Raw genomic sequence first — 24896 nt, forward strand, 5'->3', positions numbered from 1 at the left:
GGAAGAGTTAGGAGATTAACAGACAGAAAAAGAGGTATACCCCGTTTTTCCAACCCAGAATGCAGAGTTTAGTTTGTGAAGCCATGTAATTCTAACAGCTGATCAGGCAGTGTGATTCAATATATAGAACTCTAGGACTGCGACTCTGGGGACCTGGGTCCTATTCCTGGCTCTGTCATTGATTCACTATGACCTTCAGCAAGTCACTTAACCCAGCACCTCTCATATTCATCCTTAGATCTCTACTTTACAAAGGAAGGTATGCATTAATCACCCCCATTGTTAAGAAACGGAAATTGAAACAGAGGTTATTATTATTCTACCTTAAGTGAAAATAGAATAGAATTGCTAGCAGATATGTCATACCTGCATAAGATCTAACTTCAACATCGTATTTTTGCAGCATTTTAGTGCACAAGATTGGTATGGAACACTGTGCTCTTAAATACATATCTTATAAAGTGAAAAGATCAAGTTCTCATTAAAATGTGTGGAAATGAGCCCTACTGCAGGTAATTCTTTAGTACTTTAAGAGACACTGTAAGACTGTGTACGCTCCAAATTGTAGTCCATGTAACTGAGTGGGAGAACATCTGTCAATTCCTATTATCTTTTGTTTAGGCTATACCCTTCTGTTACAAAAGAGAAGTCACTATTTATTCATGATTAAAGATGCAGCAAACAAGCAGAAGGAGCAAGATTTCAGCCGTTTCTAGAGCTGTACATAAAAAAAAAAAATCACATAACTATCAAGTGATATCAAACAAAATGCACAGCCACATTGGCTTGTGTCCTACAAAAAAGTGGTGGAGGGAAATTAATATTTTCCAAATGGAGAAGAGAGCAGAGGAAAAAAATTATTTGCACATTTCTCAAAAATTTTCAAAAAAATCAAATCGTACTTGATTGTGTACCTCCTGAAAGGTATTGAACATTTGGTTTCAGATATCTGTTCTGGAAACTGCATTTAAATCTACCTAGTACAGATTTAAGTTTTCACTGATTTTCCAGTCCTCTTCCCCCATGTCTGTTCATTCTTCAGACGATTTTTATTTTACTGAAGTTTATGTAACACTGTGACATTTGATTCTTATTATCTGCCATCATAATTTTATTATTTTGTGGACTATTCTCAAAACACCGTAGATACCTTTTATTAAAAAAATTGCTTTTATTCATGCTAATAAAATAACCTGCAACTCACATGGAGGCAGATACAATTAAATTTGAGACTTTTTTGCTGCAAGCAAGCATTTAATTTGGTTTTGAAAAGAGGCCACATGAAAATTCAATAAGAATTGCATATATTTGTTTTAAAGCATTACTGTTCACTCTCATTCTCCTGACTTGCAAAAACATACTGACCAGTACTTTATTCTCAATATTGCATTCCATTGGAATTGTAAGAGTTAACTAATTAATGTTTACTTTTAGTGGCCATAATTAAGTTCCAATCTTTCAGTACAACAGCATATTGATTTCTAAGATTATAATTCTCACTTGATACATAATTAGACAAATGTGCTACTAGAACTCAGAAAGATTAAACGTGTTGTAGTTTCCTGCACCATTCTGAAAAACTGGAGATTATACACCATTCTATACAATCAATTTAACATATTAGGTCTTGAAAACTTTATTCAGAAAATTCAATTTAAAATACATACATTTAAAGGATTTCTTTGTACGAAAGTGTGGTTTTATAGTGAACTACTTGCCAAGGTCCTTGAAGCTCATGATAGTAATTCCTGCAAAACACAGTAGTCTTTGATTTTAAGAACAAAGCTAATCAATTGCAAGCTTCCCATCTATGGAACTCAATCACAAAACCAGATGTGACTACTTCTCTTGATTACTAGAACTACATGGACTATTTCCTCCCTCCCAGAGGCAAATGCAACTATGGTTAAGATCTCAACACCCACTCAATATCAAGACCAAAAACCTGAAGGTTTAAACAGACTGGAGCATTAGTTTACTGAGCTACCAGGCTAGCAAATAAGGATTTAAATTTAATCTGAGTCACAGCTCTTGTTTTTGGTAACACTAATCTGGTTAAGTTACAGATAACCATAATGCACTGCATTATATGAGAATAATCAGTGTCAATTAGGACGATGATTAAATGGGGTTCAATTCTCATGTGCTTTCGAGTTCCTGGTTGCATCTCTAACAGCAGGACAAGTTTAATACATACAATGAAGGCTCCTTTAAAATGTAAAAGGAACTTTGTCACATTGTGTAAACATTATACTGGAGGAAGAGCTAAAGAAAAGTGCCTTATGAGTGATGAAGTTACGCTTATGATGTGGAAATATTTCTAATTCAAGAATATTGTAATGCAGGAGGATATTACATTAACATCTAAACTTCCATCTCCAGCTTCCACCCCAGCATTAACTCCATACATTTGGCCATATTCATCCCTCGGTTGCTCCAATTTTGGCTAGCATTAAACTAGGGCAATACCCTCAAGGCAGATGGCCTAAAAGTGGGATGTGGCATCTGCAAAAAATGGCCCCCTCCCTTGGTGGTATGAATCAGCAGGGGGCTATAACAGCCCAAACAGCAAGTAGCTGTATCTGGAAAGGGGACATGGGCAAGTAACACACTTAGATACTGTGGTAACTGGCATGTTATAGACATCTGATTCAGCACACTCCCTTAGCAGTGGAAATCCCAGAGAACTCCATTCACAAACTTAGAACTGTTACTCCTGACAAAAAACACCCAGGGGAGGCCAACAGTGGAAACAAACCTAGGTGTGAATCTTCCAAGGCACAAGAGACCAGGACAACACTGGGAAACAACGTACCTCCTTGTTCTGGTGAATTTTTGTTATATTTAATTAGGAACAAGATTAGTATGTAGAATTAAAGCATATACTATCTTTCCTCCATTTCATTATCAGACCTGGCTATGCTATGTATAATTTAGCATGTAGTTTTTCTGTGTATGTGAAATTCCAACACCATTTATGGAACTGTAATAAACCATTTTTCACTCATTTGTTTTATTATATTAACAAAGTTAGGAAAACTGCATTTAAGTCATTAAGTATTATGATTTTCAGAAGACCACATATGCTGTACCATGATTTTTATTAACTGCCAAAATATAAAATTAGTTCTTTCGACACAGACAACAAGATCTTATAAACTGCCATAACAATGGATTCCTTACTATTTTTTTCCCTAAGTTCTTGTTGCACCATTATTGGGACTATTTTCAACGTCACTAAAACTGTACTTGGATAATAGCTGAAAAACAGTGAGTATCCCCAAAATGTGTACAACACAAACACTAGAATAAAAAAATTCATTTTCAGCATTTTATCATAACATTAATAAATCCTCAAACATTTTCATGTTTAGGAGATGGGGAAATAGACAAGTTGAGCCCCTTGTCGACAAGTCCCTTATGTGGTGAAAGGCAAATTCAGAGATGGAAGAAGCAGAGTCTACCCATTGCAGCTTCCATACTACAGATGAGTACTTCTGCAAGGACAAAGGACTGCCCTTTGTATCAGATACATGTATGGTGCACACATGCAATACCCTGTACTACCAATGAATGCATTCCATGTGCAAAATAAATTGTGACCTCTTCAAATAACATGTCAAATTTAAACTAACTGAATTATTCTTTGGAAAATTACCCATACAAGACACCTTTTTAAATGGAGCTATGAAAAAGTATGCTGAGTGGAACATGACAATATGGTAATGGTAAAGGGGCAGAGTTATGATTGGTTGAGTGACCTTAACTGTATTTCCATACTTTAGATGTTTACAATACTTTTTTGAAACCTTAAATTTTAACATCAGCATGAAAAATCAAATCAATCGAGAGAGTTTTTCACCTAAAGTTTTCGGCCATAACTCCAGGTTGAAGCCTTCTGCATGAAAATATACATTATTTTCTACAATATGTTATAGTTCAGTTATATTTGTTAATGCTTACAATGATTTCATCCTAACAGCCCAGTTTAGTATATTTCCAGTATATATCCAGATGTTTTAATATGTGCTCTTCTCTATAAAGAATGTATTCTAATATTTGTGTCACTATGCAAGTGCTATCTGTTGAAACAGGTGTTTATTTCCTTGGGAAACGAATACACATTATTAGATTACCATTGAAAACAGTGTTTCAAGCCATTTCAGAGGAACATGGATGGGGCCAAATTCATCCCATGTGTAACTTCAGTAGGGATGAATTTGGCCGAGGCAGTTATCTTGCTGTCTCCCATATTAAGCTAATTTGCATTTTTATGTAACCTATTTTCAAATTCTCAGTACATTTCAAATATCACTTACTGATTACTAGACGTACCTTCTTAACTAATTTAACATAACTGGTCATATAAAGAATTTTTATCTGAGCATTATTGATTTGGGAGTTAGCAAAGCATTTATACTTGTACATCGCGAACAACAGCCAACTGATTCCCCCGTCCCCTCCATGGACAGATAACATACTTCATGAATTACGATTTAATATTTTTAAATAGCATATATTCACTAAGGTGTTAATGAAGCAAACTGACAGACTATTTAATAGAGTTATGATTTAATTAAAAACCATTTTATGTGCTAGTACAGAATGCTTTTGCATGTAACTTTTATGTCACCTGTACTACATGTAAATGCTTTTACTGCTTACTTTTCATATAAAATACTTTCATAACTTTATCTAGCATGCAGAATCTATTCTACATGATACAAGATATCACATATGTATCTAAGGGTGTGGGAGAAAACTGAATGATATTGTTATGAGTTTATGGCATGTGACAGTATAGGGGAGATTCTCAAAAGGTAAAAAGGGCAGCAAATGGGAGTGAGCCCCCAAACTGTCCTTTGTACCACTGAAATGTCCCCCTCAGATTATAATGCATGTGGTACAAGTCTGAGAGTCAATGTTGCATATCCATCCGTATCTTTAGCTTTTTCTCCTGAGGGTGGACAGCTGTGACATGTTACACTAAAACAGGTTTTAGTATTTTAAATTTCTGCTCGTAATGATAATTTGAGTCATGAGCAGGAGGAGATGAAAGTTCTAAAAACCATTAAAATTGACTTATGAGTTCGCCCATCACAAACATGAGAGTTTTCTTGATAATTTACTTTTTTGTAAGAGTTAAATTGAAATTAGGCTCCTCTTAATTAGGAGAAGGATTTTCCATTTTACCCATGCACGTATTTTTACAGAGGGGTTAATAATGTACCTATAAAAGTGGAACCCAGCATTAAAAGTGAGCAGCCCCAAAATCTATGGATAGTCATTGTTTAATGTTACACATTAGCTCAAGTATCCAAGAGTGATGCTATGATTTGATAACTGTCTTATTAGGAACTCTGTACAAATGGAGTTTTTCTGTACCATATTTCATCTCATTTAAAAAAAAATCACAAGCCATTGAAATTATGTAAATGAAAGCCTCAATTAAAAGGAAAAGAGATCTCCTATTAATCTACCAAATGTCATCCCGATGGTAAGCTACTGAAACTAAAATAAACTAATACACCAGTAGCTTAATAGAAATCTGAATTATCCCCAGTATATGAAGCTATATTTTTGTTATGTATTATAGGTATGTTCAAAATCTACTTTGTTTATGGCAAATTCTAGTTTGTAAAAGTGATGCATTACTATATTTTAACTAAGTTATTTTTAGCCAAGTACAAGACTAGCAGAAGAGTTGAGAGTCTACATTCCACTCTAATTAGGCCATCATGTTTAGCAGCCAACTATTTTAAGCCATTATAAATGTGGCATTACATATCAGTGATAAAAACCAACACTTCTGTTTTATGAGGCAATGGGCCAACTGGCTACATAGTTGATCTCAGTTAAGGAATTACATTTTTGCTTTCTAGGACAGTGTTTTACCAGGGCTTGAAAAATTTGCCAGATATCTAATAGCAGCCAATAAAAGACAGGTGAGTTCCTCAGTCAAGTTCAGTGGCAGCACACTGTTGAAAACGTTACTCTTATACACACTAGTGAAAGGGATGTATGTTTGGATTTGCATTAAGGCTTTGCCCCTGGACTCTTTGTGCGCTCTATCATGGTAGCTTTGTCTGAGAGCTGTGTATCTGAAATGACCTTTTAAGAGGCAAAAATTCACTCAACACCCCAACCTACTGAGAAAGCTACTGCTGCCTTCCTTTCCAGCTCCTGGGGCAGGGAGGCAAAGCCTCCCACATTTCTCCCACCACTGTCAAGGAAGATTATGGTAAGATTACTTTTCAAGAGCTGAGGCTAAAGCTGTTTTATCAAATGTTCTGTTTGCAGAGGTATAGACATCTAACTCCATGTCTAGTAAAAATATATGGAGAATCACACACCCATTTTACAGTACTCTATGGAAGTGCTGCTTCAGCTCAAGAGATAGAAGATGATGCACTCTACCAGAAACAATACTATTTGACAAGTTCTTCCCAGAACATTGCTGATATATATTCTGATTCATTTGGAGCATATTTCTCTTGTCTTTATCTCTTTCTTCAGCCCTTTCAAAGAAGTGACCACCACTCATTGACTCCTAATTCCCATTTTTATGTAAAGAAGTTCTAGCTCTTCTAACACCTAAGAAGAGCACCAGAAGGGAAGACTATTTCCTGATTCTAATGAATGTTAGTAGTGAACTTTTTTCCAGAGTAGCAGCCGTGTTAGTCTGTATTCGCAAAAAGAAAAGGAGTACTTGTGGCACCTTAGAGACTAACAAATTTATTTGAGCATAAGCTTTCATGAGCTACAGCTCACTTCATCGGATGCACTGAACTTGTCAATGAAAGAACAGTACTTAGGACAACTGTGCTCTTATAAAAATCTAAATTGGGACATCTGAAAACTACAAATACCCTCTCAGACCCTCCATGAACAGAGACAATGATACTACAAAAAGGGCATTAGGGGTTAAGAAATCTGAAGGAACAGACTCCACTGGATGAATTACATAGAGCCTGTAATAACAGATTTAGCCTTTAAAGTACAAATAACTTGCTTCTCAGTTTTGGGGTTTTTTTTAATGCTTTTTCTGTTTTTAAGAGCCCTTGTCCCTGTGTTGGCCTGCAGTATACTCCTTAAATTGTCCTTCTAATTGCTCTCACAACGGAACCCTGACATTTTAGACGTTGATTGTGAGGCCCTCCAGACTTTGCTGGAAAACCTAGGATTTTACTGAAAGTGCATTCTGCAGTGATATTAGATAAATTCTACTCCTTGGGTAAGTTCTCCCTGATACAGTATTAGGACATAGGCTGTTGTCCCAGCTCAGATTTTGAAAGGGTCTGTCACTTCCTTTTGATGTGGCCTTTTGAGGGGTCTCAGCTTCTCCTGACTGACGCTTCTTAGTTTGTCCTCACTTGGGTCAGTTCCTGGACCCACACCTTCAATTAAGTCTATTAGACCTTCAAATGTTAGGGTTTGCAGTCTCCTGGCTATTTTCTTAGAGGCAGTCCGGAGCAGGGCTTTTCCTCCTTTTCTATCCCAGTCTTTTTTGCCTCCCTTTCCTTCTCTATACTCTCCACTTTATAGCAGGTCTTGTTTTCTCTGTTGGTTGCAGCTGTGGGTTCCTGCCTCATTGCTTGTAAACAGGAGGAACTCTCCTCCTTCCCCCGTATATGCTCACTATGTGGGATGTAGATCCCCTTACAGGATCTCATTTATTTTGGTGCACACACTCCTTCAAAACTGGAGGTTAGCCTTGGTCTCATTGGATTGCCTGACATAGACTTTGGTGACCTGGTACTTTTCTATGGAGGCACCAACTTGTGCTCCATAACAAGCTGGGGGGGGAGTGGGGGAAGAGGAGGGGAAGAGATCCGAAAGTTCCTTAACAGCTTGATTTTCTAGGAAGCTGAACACCCAGCAGCTCTGTCAAGGTTCCTTCCTCACTCTGAACTCTAGGGTACAGATGTGAGGACCAGTGTGAAAGACCCCCTAAGTTTATTCTTACCAGCTTAGGTTAAAAACTTCCCCAAGGTACAAACTTTGCAGGGAAAAGGAGCACCTCTGTAAAATCAGGATGGTAAATATCTTACAGGGTAATCAGATTCAAAACATAGAGAATCCCTCTAGGCAAAACCTTAAGAGACAAAAACAGGAATATACATTCCCTCCAGCACAGCTTATTCTACCAGCATTAAACAAAAGGAAATCTAATACATTTCTAGCTAGATTACTTACTAATTTAACAGGAGTTGGAAGGCTTGCATTTCTGATCTGTTCCCAGCAAAAGCATCACACAGACAGAAGAACCCTTTGTTGCCCCCCTCCAGATTTGAAAGCATCTTGTCCCCTCATTGGTCATTTTGGGACATGTGCCAGGGAAGTTACCTTAGCTTCTTAACCCTTTACAGGTGAAAGGGTCTTGCCTCTGGTCAGGACAGATTTTATAGCACTGAATACAGAAAGGTGGTTACCCTTCCCTTTATATTTATGACAAGCTCCCACTAAGTTTTGATTTTGTTTATAATTATGTTACTATTTGAACCAAATGTGTCTGCCTGAATCTAGTCTACAGATAACCTCAAAAAACTTTAAGTATGAACTTTCCAATTAATCTCAAAAAGGTGATAAGCCTAAGGATCATACAATATTGTTAACTACTTCACTCAAATCACCTAAAAAGAGAGACCGTTATATAAAAACCTGAACAATTTACTGTGAGCGGTCTCTCGTTTTGTTGTCAAAAGTGAGACGAGCTTCAGAGTGTAAGACCATTTTCTTGACCCTTACCAACCAAACCCCTTGTAGCAGGCTCTTAGGGACCTGAAATAAGGATGGAGAATTGACTTTTCTGAAAATTGGGAACAGTTCGCAGAAGACAACATCCTTCTACCGGCATCTACAGCCCTTGGGTATGTCACTTCCTGACCCACTTCTTGCTTGTGCACTTTAATATGATCTTTCCCAATTTCAGTCACTGCCCCAGAGCAGTCACAACCTTGAGTGTCTGACCAGTAAGGGGGCAACTTGGTCCCAAACAGCCAATGAACTAACTAAAGACGCCACATAATGACTACCACAGTTAGCCTCATTGCACATTCTGTGTCTGCTCATGCTCATGGTATTCCCGCTAGCTCTCATCGAGAGTAATAAATAGTAGTGTTACCATGGTAACATGGGTAGCAGCAGTGGAAGCATGGTTTACCGCCCATTTAGGGAACATTACTGCAAATCTTCTGGACTACAGCACAGCACTACCAAACCTCAGGATCTGGAGAACTGGAACATCAGCATCCTCAAAGGTTCTGAAACTCAAGTTACTCCTCACTCTGCCAAATCCTTATTGCCACTGAGTTCAGGTGACATCTTCCATCATCACCACACACTAGGATAAATCAAAAAGCTAGGCACTTGGAGTCAATTGCTTAATCAGCAAAACGACTAAGAAACAAGATGACAATAGCTGCACCTCCAACCTCTGAATGCAAGATATTCAAATTATTTTGACAATGATATATATATATATATATATATATATATTTTTACAAATAATGGCCATACTGAATCAGACCAATGGTGCAACTAGCCTATTATCCTGTCTTCCAACAGTGGCCAATACTGGGTGCGTCAGAGGGACAGAACAGGTAATCATCAAGTGATCCATTCCCAGCTTCTGGCAAACAGAGGCTAGGGACATACTTCAGACCATGGTTTTGCATCCCTGACCATCCTGGCTAATAGCCATATCCCCCATGAACTTATCTAGCTCTTTTTTGAACCCTGTCATAGTCTTGGTCTTCACAACATCTTCTGGCAGAAAGTTCCACAGGTTGACTGTGCGTTGTGTGAAGAAATACTTCCTGATCTAATTTGGATGAAGCAATTAACTTTGCTTGTGTCAAGGAGATCTGGTTCAATGCCACTTCTAATCCTGCCCTAGCATAACTAGTACCCAGAGGATACTTTCTATGTCATAAATCAAGACAGACCCTAAAATGCACTGGGGGAGGTGGGGTGTGGGAAGAGAGATTAGCAGTACTGATCTCCTAATACCCCAGAAGCAGAAAATTCTCCACCCAGAACCACACATTGGAATGCATCCCATATGTTCTGTGAGGTGAAGAACAAGGAGGAGCATAGGACTCCTAGCAGCGTATAGACCTCAAGATAGAAAACTCTCAGTTCCTCCAAAAAAATGACAGAGTGCTGCCCACTACAGTGACAGAATCCCTCAGATTCCCAGTATTCTCTGATCTGAACTTCCACACACGAAGTATACAACAGTATTTTTGCTCATGGCCCATGTAGAAACCATCAGATTTTCCCAGAAAATCTCCAGACCCACAAATTCAGCAGGCTGCGTGCTGAATCTTATAGTCAGCTTAGAAATGGACATGAGACATATCTTCTAGTCTAACCACCACCTTATCCAGGCAAAAATCAGAGCCTCACCTTCTTCCCACCAGGATAACAGAAATGACCTTGAACCCTCTAGACTTTCAACTCACCCTAGGAGAATAAACCCCCAAATACTGAAAGACAAAACACTGATGAGTTAGTACAACAGTACAATCATCACTATCATAGATGCTTTAGTCCCAAGCCACCAACTCCTTCCATGCTGACCAAGGTCACCATAGTTCAGATGAACAACAGAAATTGAATCACATAGGCAGAAAGTGGAGATCACCAACGGCACCAAAAGCATTCCAAATCCATCTACCAACTGTACAAATAATTCTTACAGTGGAGTACAGGTGTAAAGAGCCTTCTATGGCTCTGTAATCAACACAGCAGAATCAGCTCTGAACTGACTAATCAACCCAGGCAGTCTCAAACAGACCATTGTGAAGAGCGAATCAGCATACACTGCTGATGAATACAATTAACTAACTGAAAAAGAAAATCCCATTCCTGAGCAGATCATATTATTCAGTCTGCCACCACTACTAAGTTTTGCCCCACCATACATGCCAAAGTGAAGAAGCCCTAATAAAATATCGCAACAATGAGTCCACCAGACCCAGGCCCATCATGACTGGTGAAAACCAACCAAAAACAACTATACCCACTATTAATAGAAATAGTCAGCACCTCATTCAGAGTACCCCTGCCAAACTCCTTGAAAAACACAATAGTTTCCTTAAGAATCTATCACTTAATCCTGAAGACCTTTCCAACTACTATCCATTTCCAACCTCTGATTTGGTGTGCTTACTGCAGGGAAGAAGACAAGTGGGTTTTAACCAGGCTGCAACTTTATTCGTCAAGTTACATTCAAGGTTCCCATTAGGGGACAGCCCAACGCAATCACTCGCACCCCATTGATCCTTTGTCAATTCTTGAGTCCTCCTTGTGGTGGGAGTCTCCAACACTGGGAGGGTCTCTGGGTGCCTCCAGTCACTCACTAGCATCCTTCCTCCTTTCAGGGGTTGAGGAGAGAAGGGACCTCAACTCCCAGCCAGTACCCCTGTCAAGTGATTGGCATAGGGCCATTTGCCCCTAGGAGCTTAGACATGATGCCCACTATGTTACTGATTTAAGCTCCAAATCCAAAAAGGTGAGTTCTTGCACTGGGCACCTGCCATAAGGAGGTGCCAGCATCAGTTTGACTGCATCCACCCCACCTTGCATGGGCTACCTAGGAGTTTGGCCAACCCAATACTGGGATCACCCAGGAACAAAATTGGTACCTATATCAGAGAAGTATATGCCATCCTCTCGATACAGCTCAGCCACACTCTGGGCTGATAACCAAGCCATCTCTGGACTACAACCATGCTGATACTTCCTCCGGGCCCTATCCGCCTTTACGTGGATGAATTGTGGTCTGCCTATGGGCCAGCATCTCCAACCATACTATATCAGCACCAGGTATCATGTCCACCAGCTGTCCAATATCCTGCTTAGCTTTCCAAATCAGTTTGAGCCTGGAACATGTTCACAGGTTGTTCTCCTCTAGGTGGATAAAGAGGTCTGGTGTATCCTCATCAGGCATCAGCCCATGCAAAAGAGGCATGAGCTGGTCCCAGCAATGCCCCATTTGCCATGCAAAGACAAAATAGTGTTCAGCCTGAGGCCCAGCTGCAAGCCTCTTCCTAAATTGCACGCTCCCTTGCAAGTCCAGTGCACAACGCTATGCCCACAAATCCAGCCTTGGGAGTGCTCCAGAACATTTTACATGATAGACATGGTGAAGGATGGATTGTCCATGCCCTGTAGCCTGGACCTCTGATGTATCCACCCAACTGGGCAGCTGGTGTTGCAACCCCTATCCGGAACAAGTGGGAGCCATACTCTCCCAGTGGGGAGCTCAAGAATGACAGCTCCATTTAAACATTCCCAGAAACTGGAATTTGGTTAGGAAGGAACAGTCCCACTTGCAGGAACACGGCATCCTCACCGGGTGGCCACTGAGCCACATATGCTTGCAGTGCCCTTACAGGACAGGTTCCCCTCACCAGAGTGGTGCAAAGCAACAGCCTCGCCCATCCCAATCTGATCATTTTTCAGCTTGCGGATCTTAAGCCATAGAAAATTACCTCCCCACAGGACAGCCTGCAGTTCAAGAGACTTCCTTGAAGAGCCTCCTTTGGCCAAAGGGACCAGCTCACTGACCTGAAAGGCTCCAAAGAAAGCCCACAGAAAGGCTGCCCTCAAAAGTACAGCCTCCCCCGCACCCCAACCCACAATCAGTAGCAGACCCAAGGAAGAACCTCAACTAACAGCCTATGGACCTGTAAAGTGACTGGCTTCCTGACATCACATTTTTATGGCTGACTTAGAACAACGCTTCCTCAGCTCTCGTCCCTTAACGCCCCTACTCTACTTGCGCTATATTGATGACATCTTCATCATCTGGACCCATGGAAAAGAAGCCCTTGAGGAATTCCACCATGATTTCAACAATTTCCATCCCACCACCAACCTCAGCCTGGTCCAGTCCACACAAGAGATCCACTTCCTGGACACTACAGTGCTAATAAACGACGGTCACATAAACACCACCCTATACCGGAAACCTACTGACCGCTATTCCTACCTACATGCCTCCAGCTTTCACCCTGAACACACCACATGATCCATCATCTACAGCCAAGCTCTGCGATACAACCGCATTTGCTCCAACCCCTCAGACAGAGACAAACACCTACAAGATCTCTATCAAGCATTCTTACAACTACAATACCCACCTGCAGAAGTGAAGAAACAGATTGATAGAGCCAGAAGAGTTCCCAGAAGTCACCTACTACAGGACAGGCCTAACAAAGAAAATAACAGAACGCCACTAGCCGTCACCTTCAGCCCCCAACTAAAACCCCTCCAACTCATTATTAAGGATCTACAACCTATCCTGAAGGATGACCCAACACTCTCACAAATCTTGGGAGACAGGCCAATCCTTGCCTACAGATAGCCCCCCAACCTGAAGCAAATACTCACCAGCAACCACATACCACACAACAGAACCACTAACCCTTGCAACAAAGCCCGTTGCCAACTGTGCCCACATATCTATTCAGGGGACACCATCACAGGGCCTAATAACATCAGCCACACTATCAGAGGCTCGTTCACCTGCACATCCACCAATGTGATATATGCCATCATGTGCCAGCAATGCCCCTCTGCCATGTACATTGGTCAAACTGGACAGTCTCTACGTAAAAGAATAAATGGACACAAATCAGATGTCAAGAATTATAACATTCATAAACCAGTCGGAGAACACTTCAATCTCTCTGGTCACGAAATTACAGACATGAAAGTTGCTATATTATAACAAAAAAACTTCAAATCCAGACTCCAGCGAGAAACTGTTGAATTGGAATTCATTTGCAAATTGGATACAATTAACTTAGGCTTGAATAGAGACTGGGAGTGGCTAAGTCATTATGCAAGGTAACCTATTTCCCCTTGTTTTTTCCTACCCGCCCCCCTCCTCAGACGTTCCTGTTAAACCCTGGATTTGTGCTGGAAATGGCCCAACTTGATTATCATACACATTGTAAGGAGAGTGATCACTTTAGATAAGCTATTACCAGCAGAAGAGTGGGGTGGGAGGAGGTATTTTTTCATGCTTTGTGTGTATATAAAAAGATGTTCTACACTTTCCACAGTATGCATCCGATGAAGTGAGCTGTAGCTCACGAAAGCTTATGCTCAAATAAATTGGTTAGTCTCTAAGGTGCCACAAGTACTCCTTTTCTTTTTGACATCACTCTGTGTCCCGGCAGCCAGGGCCCAACTCTCCAGCATCCTGCAGACCATAAATCCCTGGCATGTGACCCACAGATTGCAGTAAAAGGGCACCTGAGATAACTGCCAAATATGGAGTTCTGGTATAGACCAGGCCCTGGGTAGACCCACAGCCTCCCCAATGCCTGGAACTCCACAGATGTTACTGTGTAAGCTAAAGAGGTGCAAAGTACAAGTGCTCCCTTGGCCAGAGATACTGCTTCTAGCAACCAAGATTCCATAGGGCTGCCAGCATCTGTTTGGGCACCTCTTTGGCCTTCTGTGCTAGTACTCTGAATCAGTGGACTCAAATTCCTGGCTGCTGGAAACCAGCAAACAGGAAGTGGCCCTGACCACAGGGTCCTATCCTGGCTCCAAATCACATGCGAAATCCCATGAGTCCTCAAGCCTACCCAAGGAATCCTGTGGCATCTGGAAATCTCACAGGACCTGGCCCATCCTGTCCCTTTTTCCCCTCTTCCATTTTGGGAGCAACCAAACTCACCCCTTGCTGAGCTCATGACCTTCTTCTGAAGAAAGTAGAGGTAGTAGTAACCACTAAGCTCCATGCAATGGAGCCAACATGCAATGTCAGCCAATATCCTGGATGATTTACAGTCAGGATTCAGACCAGATCACAACACAGACACATCCCCAGTGGCACTAAGAGACCACTTCCTTATGGCCACAGGCAAGGTCCCCATGCTCATACTGTTGGATTTCTTGCAGCTTTTGACAAAGTAAAACCAACAGATACTGCTAACTTGCCTACTTGGAAAATGGCACAGCGTAACAGTAGCTGGAGTCACTCTTCTCCAGCAGAGCTCAGAGTGGTGCTCCTCTTCTCCAAAGGCCTTCATCTGCTCAGACCCACAGATATTCATACCATCTCGCCTTTTCATAAAAAATTTCCATTTTTACTTATCAATCTTACAGGGGTCAGCTTATAAATGAACTGGCTTATGATCGAGTATATACAGTAGTTAAAAGTGGTGTCAGTGTTGTAAGACCCATTCATAAGCCAACCCTATAATTCAGGGGTCGCCAAACTTTGGCAAACTTTGGCTCCCAGGCCATCAGGATAAGCTGCTGGCGGGCAGAGACTGTCTGCAGGCATGGAGGTAAACTAAGTAAACAAACCGTCCGGGCCCGCCAGCTGCTTACCCTGACGGGCCGGGACAGCAACTGGTGGGGAAAGTTGGGGGTGGGGGTGAGAGGGTCAGGGGAGTAACCCCTGTGACCACTCCCCACATGACCCTACCCCTAGCCCAGGACCCCCATCCCCCACTCTCCCCATCCCATCCCTTAGCTGGGGCCGGCCAGGGAGGATGACTCTGGCCTGGCCGGGCGGCGCATGCTCCGGCGGGTGGGGCCGGGTGGCATGGCCGCATCTGCAGTTGCTTCAGAGGCTGGGAGGAGAGCAGCGTGGCCAGAAGTGGAGAGACTCTGGCCCTGCCTCTTCCCTTCTGGCTCTGCTGGCTGTGCTGCCTCTTCTTGCCCCCTCTGTTGGGGGGAGGGGCTGCATCCCACCTCTCCCACTCTATACCCGTTCATAAGCCGACCCCCTTCTCTGATGCTTCCCTTTTTTACTAAAAAATTCAGCTTATGAACGAGTATATATGGTAATCTCTCAAAAAAATAAAAATCTTTGCAACAAATGATAAGAAATCCTCCTTCAGACAGAGCATTTACCCCCAAAAGGGAGAACCACCAGATACTCCATACAGTTCACTAGAGACTTTACTACTGTTCTTGATTTTACAGGGAAGGTACTCAGATACTACAGTGATGGTTGGTAATATAAAACCATCCACAAGATCTTACAGTTTGCTGTGTCTTTTAGTTAGGTTGCTTTGCTCCACAGTTCTGAGGCAGAAACGCAGTATATTGCCACTGTTGGGATTAGATTTCCAGTTTGGTCCTCTTCTCCAGAACTGGTGTACTGAAAGTGCATTGGTTTCAGAGTAGCAGCCATGTTAGTCTGTATCCACAAAAAGAAAAGGAGGACTTGTGGCACCTTAGAGACTAACAAATTTATTTGAGCATAAGCTTTAGTGAGCTATCTGATGAAGTGAGCTGTAGCTCAAGAAAGTTTATGCTCAAATAAATTTGTTAGTCTCTAAGGTGCCACAAGTACTCCTTTTCTTTCTGAGAGTGCATTGTGATCCAGCCTCTGAGGGAGGAGCCTCTGCCATTATGTAGCAAACCCCTTGGCTGATTATAGGAACAGTATTAAGTGGCACCTGGCCCTCCTTCTCCACAAGAGAAGAGCCTTGTATATTGGAGTGGAAATACTATGTGGGAGAAATTAGGACTCAGATTATATAGCACCCCAAACATGATTTAGTTCAAATATGATCCCTTGACTTTATTTACTTATTTATCTGTTTATTTAAAAGTTCTTCTATACTCTCCTCAAAGAAGCAGTTAACATGATTTATGCCAAGTTTTTGGCACACTGTTTATATTAGTTTGAATTGGCTATGCATCTTTGCTCTTCACTTACATAAAATTCTTCTTTTCCCAATCAGACTATATGGTAACCAGCAAAACTTTGGAATAAACCTTGTTTTGTTTTAATATTAAGTAGTATTGTATCTGTTTTAAAAGAGATCCAAAACTGTAACCTTCCATCTCATCCTGAAAGACACTCAGGATGCCAAGACTGGTCACATTTGATTAATTTAATGAATAGTGTCAGGAATAAAAATGAAGAAACCATCTTCTTGACGAATTATGATTGCAAGTGAAGTTTTAATCATTCTGAAACTGCAAAGTGTTAAAAGTTATCATTCTTTGATTAAAAACATTAACTTAATATTAGCTTATTAGCAATAAAACTCAAATATTGAAGAAAACATGTCTCCATTAAAGGAGATTACAGAGTCCTAAATGGGCAGCAGTTCAAGAATGCTACAGCAGTAGTCAGACATGTACAATTTACAGTACTCTTTACTTTTCTAGTGCTGCTGCTAACTTTAGAACATCTCTAAAACCACTGCTGATCTAAACATCATTCAGTAATTATGTCAAGTAATAAAATAATAAGTATATAAGCTACTTGACTGAAACATACCCCTTGCCTTTTCCCGAGCTCCTTTCTTTCTAAAAGCTTTATCTAGAATCTGTAGCTTAATGCATTTTTCCCACTACACACACCTTCATGTATTTAAGGCTGGCAATCAGCAGCATCTTATATCCGTTAATGTATCCCCACAATTCTAAAATATAAATTTCTTTTCTAAAGGAAATATACCCAATTTACTCAGCCTTTTCCTTCTAATATCAATCTGAGATCCAGCATCACTAAGAGAAACAATAATCTGGTCTTACTTTACACACACTAAATCTATAGAGAAATCTTTCACTGAAACAGGTCAATGCAAAAACAACATTTTTAAAGCTTCCAATTAAGCTTAGAAATTAATACAGTATAAATAATAGGCTATTGGAAAGGCTATTGATTGTTTTAAATATGGTGCTTCTAAAACCATAAGCAAAGGCCAGACTGCAGATTTGCAATTTTCTTTAAGTTTTCCAGGGAACTTCTTGATACTATGAGGTTTATAAAACCTAAACCAGTGATAAATTACTTTTATCTTACAATGTGTGATACACATTATAAATTATGAGCATCAGCAATTTAACACTAACTTAGGGAGGGGGTGTGACCTTAGTATTTAGCCCACACATTTTATCAAAACTTTTAAAAATAATCTATTACTTTTGCTGAGAAAGAAAAAAAAACCTACCTTTGCATTGGCTTGGAGAGTTGATGTCACCTAGGGAACAGAGCACTGGGATGGGATCAAGGATTTATCATCTTATTGGCCACTAATATTCCATGTAATTTAGCTTCTTCATCTGTAAATTGGAGTTAATGTTATTACTAACCCACTTTGTGGGGATGCTATGTGGATTATGTTTGTAAGGAACCATGGGACATGAAAAACATTGAGCATCATTTTGCTCTGCTTACCTAAAAGCCACATTATAGCCAACAGAGATGGTAAAAAAGAAATCCTACTTGCAAAACTCTAATGGCATCACTGATAACAATCCTGACAAGTAAAAAAGACCCAGGATTGATTTGGGCCATAGAGTGGGGGAAGAAAGCCAATATTTGGCTAAACAGAAGCCAATAAAACAAAAACTTAAAAACAATATTTCAATAAACAGATTTACTTGAAACTAACAAGGGATTTCTGTACCAATATGCTGTGGAGTTTTGGCCAGGCTAAGCATCTAAAACACGACAACCATTACTGCACACAGTTGTCCAAGGAAGGTCTAATCAGTATCTTATACAATCACTCACTCATGCCACAACTGAGCATACTATATTATTGCAGACATGAAACCCAGGATTGTTTGTTTTCTTTAGTGAAGAACCATTTAAAATATTTGTTATTCAATAACTGATAAATACGATGAAAATGTTTTCATATTCAACTGTAATACCACTTCTTAGCTCAGATACTTCATCTTTATGAACTGCATTGGACAACAGTGCTACCCAAGTTACAAGAACAGTCAGGCCTGGAAGGGAAAAAACCCACATACTTTCAAGGTCTACAGTGAAAGAGTTCTTGGGTCCTAAACGTCCATCCTGAAGTTTGGCAACAGTAGCTCTTTCCAACTCCAAAAGTTTGATGTTCTATTTACTGTGCATCTTTTCTGCTTCAACAGCGCACTCATCAAGTCAATTTTCTTTTCACTCAATGACATAAAATTCACTGCCAAAAAGCTTCACTAACACAGTTTTAAGGTTGCCCAGTGCTACCTCAATGCCTTTCCACAATGTGGCTTTAACACAAACCTCTGAAAACCTGGAAATACAGAATTACTGTAATGTCTCCCACACCATATCATACCCATATAAATTTAACTCTGTCCTTTGGTCACTGGCAATAGACACTGGGACCATGCAAAGCCTGACTTCTCAAGAAAGCCTACTATTTTCTGTGTTGTGTCCAACACAATTCTACACTACGCCATCATGCCTCTTCAAACACTCAGACCCTCACTGTGTTAGGTATAACAAATTACCAGACTTGCCATCTGAAGGATATGCAACTGCAGCTAGAGTTTTTCAGGGACCTCTTTTTTCTGGTGTTGCTATGCAAGAGATCCAAATAGGTGAGATAAGGAAATACCCTTTTTTTTTTTTTTTTTTTTTTTTTACAGAACTAGATTCTTCACAGCCCCTCAAAACAAAACACAGAAAGAGTAATCTCAGAAATCTGCCACGGACAGGACTTGAACTCACAATATGTGGTTGTTGCTCAGATTCAGTGTCTTTAGTATCTTCCCCATAGCGATCCACTGACTGATATCAGGCATGCCGCTATGCCAGAGGTGGGCAAACTATGGCCTGCAGGCCCCTCCTGCCCGGCCCCTGAGCTCCTGGCTTGGGAGGCTCGCCCCCGGCCCCTCCCCTGCTGTTCGCCCACGCCCACAGCCTCAGCTCACTGCACTGCCGGCACAATGCTCTGGGCAGTGGGGCTGCGAGCTCCTGGGGCAGTAAAGCTGCAGAGCCCAGCCTGACCCAGCGCTCTATGCTGCATGGCGGCGCGGCTGCAGTGCTCCAGGCAGCGCAGTAAGCGGGCAGGGGAGTTTAAGGGGGCAGTCAGGGGCCGGGGGGGGAGGGGAGGGGGCTGGTGTGGATAGATGTCGGGGTGGTCAGAGGGTGGGAAACAGAGGGATTGAATGGGGGCAGGGGTCCCGGGAGGGAAGTCAGGAAGGAGGGGGGGGTTGGATGGGGCAGCGGGGGGCAGTCAGGGGCAGAGGTTCCGGGTGCAGTCAGGGTACAGGGGGTGGTGGATGGGATAAGAGTCCCAGGGGAGGGGGGGGGGTGTCGGAGGCTGGGCCACGCCTGGCTGTTGAGGGAGGCATAGCCTCCCCTAACGGGCCCTCCATACAATTTTGAAAACCTGATGCGACCCTCAGGCCAAAAAGTTTGCCCGCCCCTGTTCTATGCACTCTTACTCGCCACAGAGCAGTAGTCCCAGGGCATACGTGTAAATCATTGTAGTGTGGATCCCAAACATGCCAATTTGAAGAGCTAGAATGAACCCAAAACTTTTAAAATACCCTCTGCCACATTGGGCAAGCAGTACTGGATGCTAACAGAGGTCAAAGTCAATCAGATAACACTTGGGGCTGAGGGAAAGGGGCGGGGATGGACGGACAGTGCAATAGTTTGAGCCATAGGTATGAGCAAAAACAAATAATAATAATAATAATGGAAAAGTTTATGACAAGGCTTTTTTCCCTCCCCTGTGCTCTCTATCTCTGTAATCCTTAGATAAAATGATCCCAAGTTTACACCAAAAAACCTACCCTGGGCCCCACTAAAGCCCAGAAATGTTCAAGACAATCTGAATATGCATGTGGATTTTAGAACACTTTGGAAAAAAATCAGCTTTTAAACAGAAAAATCATAGGTCAGCTTTAAACTATAATACAAGGGTCACAGTAAGCAAGGGCTACTCCATAATATTACTAAAATTCCTGTTGAACTACAAAGCTTTGTTTTGATGTGCTAAAAAACTTCTCATATACTTTCTATTTTGCCTGTATCTAAAATTTTTAAGTTATCTACTTTCAATTTCTCACTGTTTCTCCCAAAAAAACCCATGGCACACCGCCTTCAATAAAAGCCAGCATGATTACTGGGACTTCTATTTTATAATCAAAGACTATGTTAAAAAGAAGCTAAAGTTGAGTACATATGAGCAATATTCGGTATAAAAGTTGCAGGTAGGTTTTATTATTCCAAAACCAAGCGTAAACCTAGAAAATTCAGAGTTAAAGTTCAAATTAAAATCAATCCCCACATCTTAAAGTAAAGAAATGCATAGTTATAATAAAACATACAACCTTACCTGTCCTGTTGCGACACTATGCAACAGCCACACAATTTTAATGTACGACAGTAGATCTGATTTTTTTTAAAATTGTGTCAGTATAAAGCATAATTAAGATGTTTGGATACCCTTATATTTCCATGCCTACAGAAACTTGTGACATGTAACTTTCTAAAAGATCTGAGCTATATTATCTCTATCAATATTTGTACATAATAGTAACTTCCTCAAACAACTCCCATAGACAGTTTACACAACTCTATTTGTTCAGTGTGTCTTACTTGATTCTTTGTAGTATTTACACAAGAATACAACTACACCTTAAAATGAGAAAGTGCCTATTGCTCTGATAGATTTCCATTCCTTCACCCCACCCCTTAATATACCTTTGCGCCTGTTTGCATGTGGAGACATTATCTGAATCACTTAGTCCAGAAACATCTTTCCACCTCGGGCAAATATCTGTCACATTAGTTTTGGTACCTACTTCCTTTGGTAATTTAACAAACAAGCACACAGCAAGGATGTAATATATGCATTTGGAATGTTCATATACATGTAGTTCTCTTATGTCTATAAAGGCAGTGTGCAAAACATGACCTCTTAAAAACTTCTGAATATCAACTTCTATAAATTTTGTCTAAAGAGGTATATCAGCACTTATACTTAGAGGGTTGGAACAATATTTTTGGTCTCACTGCCCAGCACACTTTAATTCTGCCACCTATTACTTTTAATTGATTTATAATCCAAATTAAAAGTTACTCTTTCCAACCTGGTACAGTTGAAAACACTTTTGTAATGCTAACTCCCCCCACACTCTTCTGTGATCAGTTTTGAAGCCATGATATGCAAGCACATATACCTGATTATGCACATATTACTAATTCCTCTCTTACTGCTCTAGATCTAAGTTTCAGTTACACTCTTTTTCTTGTCACCCAAAAAAATGCTGCCAGAGAGTTATCAAAAGAAATACCTTTCAACTTGAACAGGAAAAACACTGTTACTGCAACACTGAAAATAAGATTCACTCATAATTTGAAATCTATAATCTTTCTTACCACCTCTTCACAAAGAAAATGGTTTAAAAAAATCTTCAATAGGATCATTAGTTTGTTGTAAAAACTTCAGTAAACTACAGAAGTACAAACAGCAGCCACGAATTAGACCCATATTTTCCAGCTCCAGACACCATATCCTCAGATTTGTACTTATTCAGGCATCAAGTAAAGAGTTTGTCTGTCTCTAAGTACTGTAACAGAATCTACAGTAAAGGAAATTGAGATTTCTAAAAAACAACAACACAGGACTTCAGGCAAAAAGAGATGATTTTAGCTAATTAGTCCATATATACCCTACAAATTTCGGCCAGCATAACAAAGTCAGTAGAGATTGTGAAGAGGTGTTATCCCTGACCAACACCTGTGCTGGCAGAAGTCCTTAATGTAGACTCATTTATATACTGGCAAACGTTTATCCTACTTCACTCAGTGGAAAGAGGAGGCTGGAATTAGCTATGCAGGCAAAAGCATAGTTTTGCTTGAATAAACTACATCTACATCTTCTAGTGTACATATGGTCTTAATGCAAGGCATAGGAACATGCATCTAACTTCAGCAATGTCATTAAGACGGACAAAGACTAAGTAACACTTCCCTCCTAGGTTTCAAAGTGGTAGCCATGTTAGTCTCCTCTCATACTAACTGGCACAACCCATAGTCAGTGGAGTTGTGCAAGGATGTATCTTCATCTACCGTACCAAATAGGGCCCTACCAAATTCTCGGCCATGAAAAATGCATCACGGACTGTGAAAGCTGGTCTCCCCTGGTCTTTTGTGTGCTTCTACCCTATACTATACAGATTTCACGGGGGAGACCAGCATTTCTCAAATTGTGGGTCCTTCCCAAAAGGAAGTTGCGGCCGGGGGGGGGGGGGGGGGGGAGGGGAGGGGAGGGGTGTCATAAGATTATTTTAGGCGGGTTGCCATCCTAAGGGTAGCAGTATCACAAGCCCCCGCTTCCCCCGCACCCACACACTGAATAACCTTGAGACATTCTCCCCCCCCGCCACACACACAACTCCTTTTTGGGTTAAATTTCAGATTTAAATAGCTGAAATCATGAAATTTACTATTTTAAAAATCCTATGTCCGTGAAATTGATCAAAATGGACCATAAAGTCGGTAGGGCCCTAGCCATAAACATGAAGAAAATGAGTGTCTAAATCTATACACTCAAAGCAGCAGCATCATCAGTAACAGAAGTGAATAAGATATTCTTCTCATACTATTTCAAAAAATATAAGAAGATTTAGGAACTTCTTGAATGATGCATTGTTCAATGGACTCCAACTTGAAATCCAGTCATTTAAAAGGGATAAATAACCTCCTTCCCAGTTCCCATGCCAGTTTTATTTTATTTACACCATACTTTTTTAAACTTTCTCTCTTACCTGTTGCTGCTTAGAAGACCCACATAAATTAATGTGTATGTAGATGATGTTCTCATGCTGCTGCTAATAAATATACATAGTGCATATAAACCAAATTAACCATCCACCTGGAGTTTGGCCAAATTTGAAGAAATTAGGTTGTAACTAAGCAAAGTTATTAATTATTGTAAACATTATTAACACAAGAAATTCAGAGTACAAGTTACACTTAAAAGAAATCAAAACATGTTAAGATACACAGGCTCAGTTATGGTTGAAAAATACAACAAATCTATTCCCTTCAAAAACCACTTTAATATAGTCTGTGACCACAAATACTAAAATACTTTAATCATAATTGTATGGTTATTGGATGGCATTACTATATGTTAAAGGAAGAAGAGATAAGTGGTCTGTGAGAAGCATATTTAAGTTTCCTGACCTTTGTGTATGCAAAATTCTCAATTCTTATTAATTTTTTTCAATAATAAGATCACTGATTCAAGGAAATGAAACTGAAGACAATTTGTAAGTCATCTGCTTTACATGTCCCTGTCAATCTATCACCCTCAGACCATCCAGCATGTTTTTCCAAGTGTTTTGTTGGCTTTATGAAGCCTCAAGTTCTTATGCCACAATAAAGCAGTTTTTAATCACTCATTCAAAGTGTTATAAAATCAGGCATATGAAATTAATATAAAACTCAACCTAGCATCATTTTTAAAAAGTTAATCTAAAACTTATGAAAGAAGCTAGCTCAACTATGTTAGAAACTAAGCCCACTATTCTCAAAAGTGGTAAAGCACAGGTAGTAATAATTAAGCTTCAACACACTATTCAAATGTCTCATTCATGTTCTGCAGGAAACATCCCTAGAGGTGAAAGTCCAGTTTAGTCTCTATTCTCATTCAATCACTGGCACCTTAGCGAAGTAGAGCAATGAAACTACCAACTAGTGCCAAGTGCAACATGCGTTTTGGTGATAGGGAAAAATTAGAGACCACAGTATATAGTCCACAATGCTTGGTCACTATGAACCTGAGGCAGATGTGAAATGATGTTTTAGGCCCAGAATCAACAGTTCATCCCTACTCAGCAAAGCACTTACCCATGTATTTATATGCTTTGCTGAACTGGCGATTTAGAGATGAGATTGCCTATCCCACTATTAATCCCTTGAGCCACCTCACCCTCAACATGAAGTGCATGTACAATTAGTTTTTTATAAGGAATTCTCCTAGGGTATTTTGAATTCTACCATAATGAATCCCCAATCTCACAATATACAAAACGGCTCAGATGGTGGAGATATTATGCATGTTGTGAATACATATCTGTGTCATTATTGCCCATTACCATGTAACTGGATGCTGAACAAAAGTTAAAGCAACTGTCTT

At 40.4% G+C, this 24896-nt stretch overlaps 1 protein-coding gene across 8 annotated transcripts in view; it reads right to left on the reverse strand.

Moving 5' to 3' along the window:
* The window catches only part of PKN2 (protein kinase N2), a 136166-nt gene that overhangs the window by 103762 nt on the left and 7508 nt on the right, over positions 1 to 24896 (reverse strand). Inside the window, exon 1 of one of the 8 annotated variants that reach the window (XM_073357143.2) lies at positions 1668 to 3280. The exons of the other annotated variants lie outside the window; for them this stretch is intronic. The gene's annotated coding sequence lies outside the window, so the exon portion shown is untranslated. Of the gene's footprint in view, positions 1 to 1667; positions 3281 to 24896 lie in introns of those variants that run through there. 8 annotated transcript variants of the gene reach the window in all.

The sequence above is a fragment of the Lepidochelys kempii genome, chromosome 8, assembly GCF_965140285.1.
Source record: "Lepidochelys kempii isolate rLepKem1 chromosome 8, rLepKem1.hap1, whole genome shotgun sequence".
NCBI lineage: Eukaryota > Metazoa > Chordata > Testudines > Cheloniidae > Lepidochelys > Lepidochelys kempii.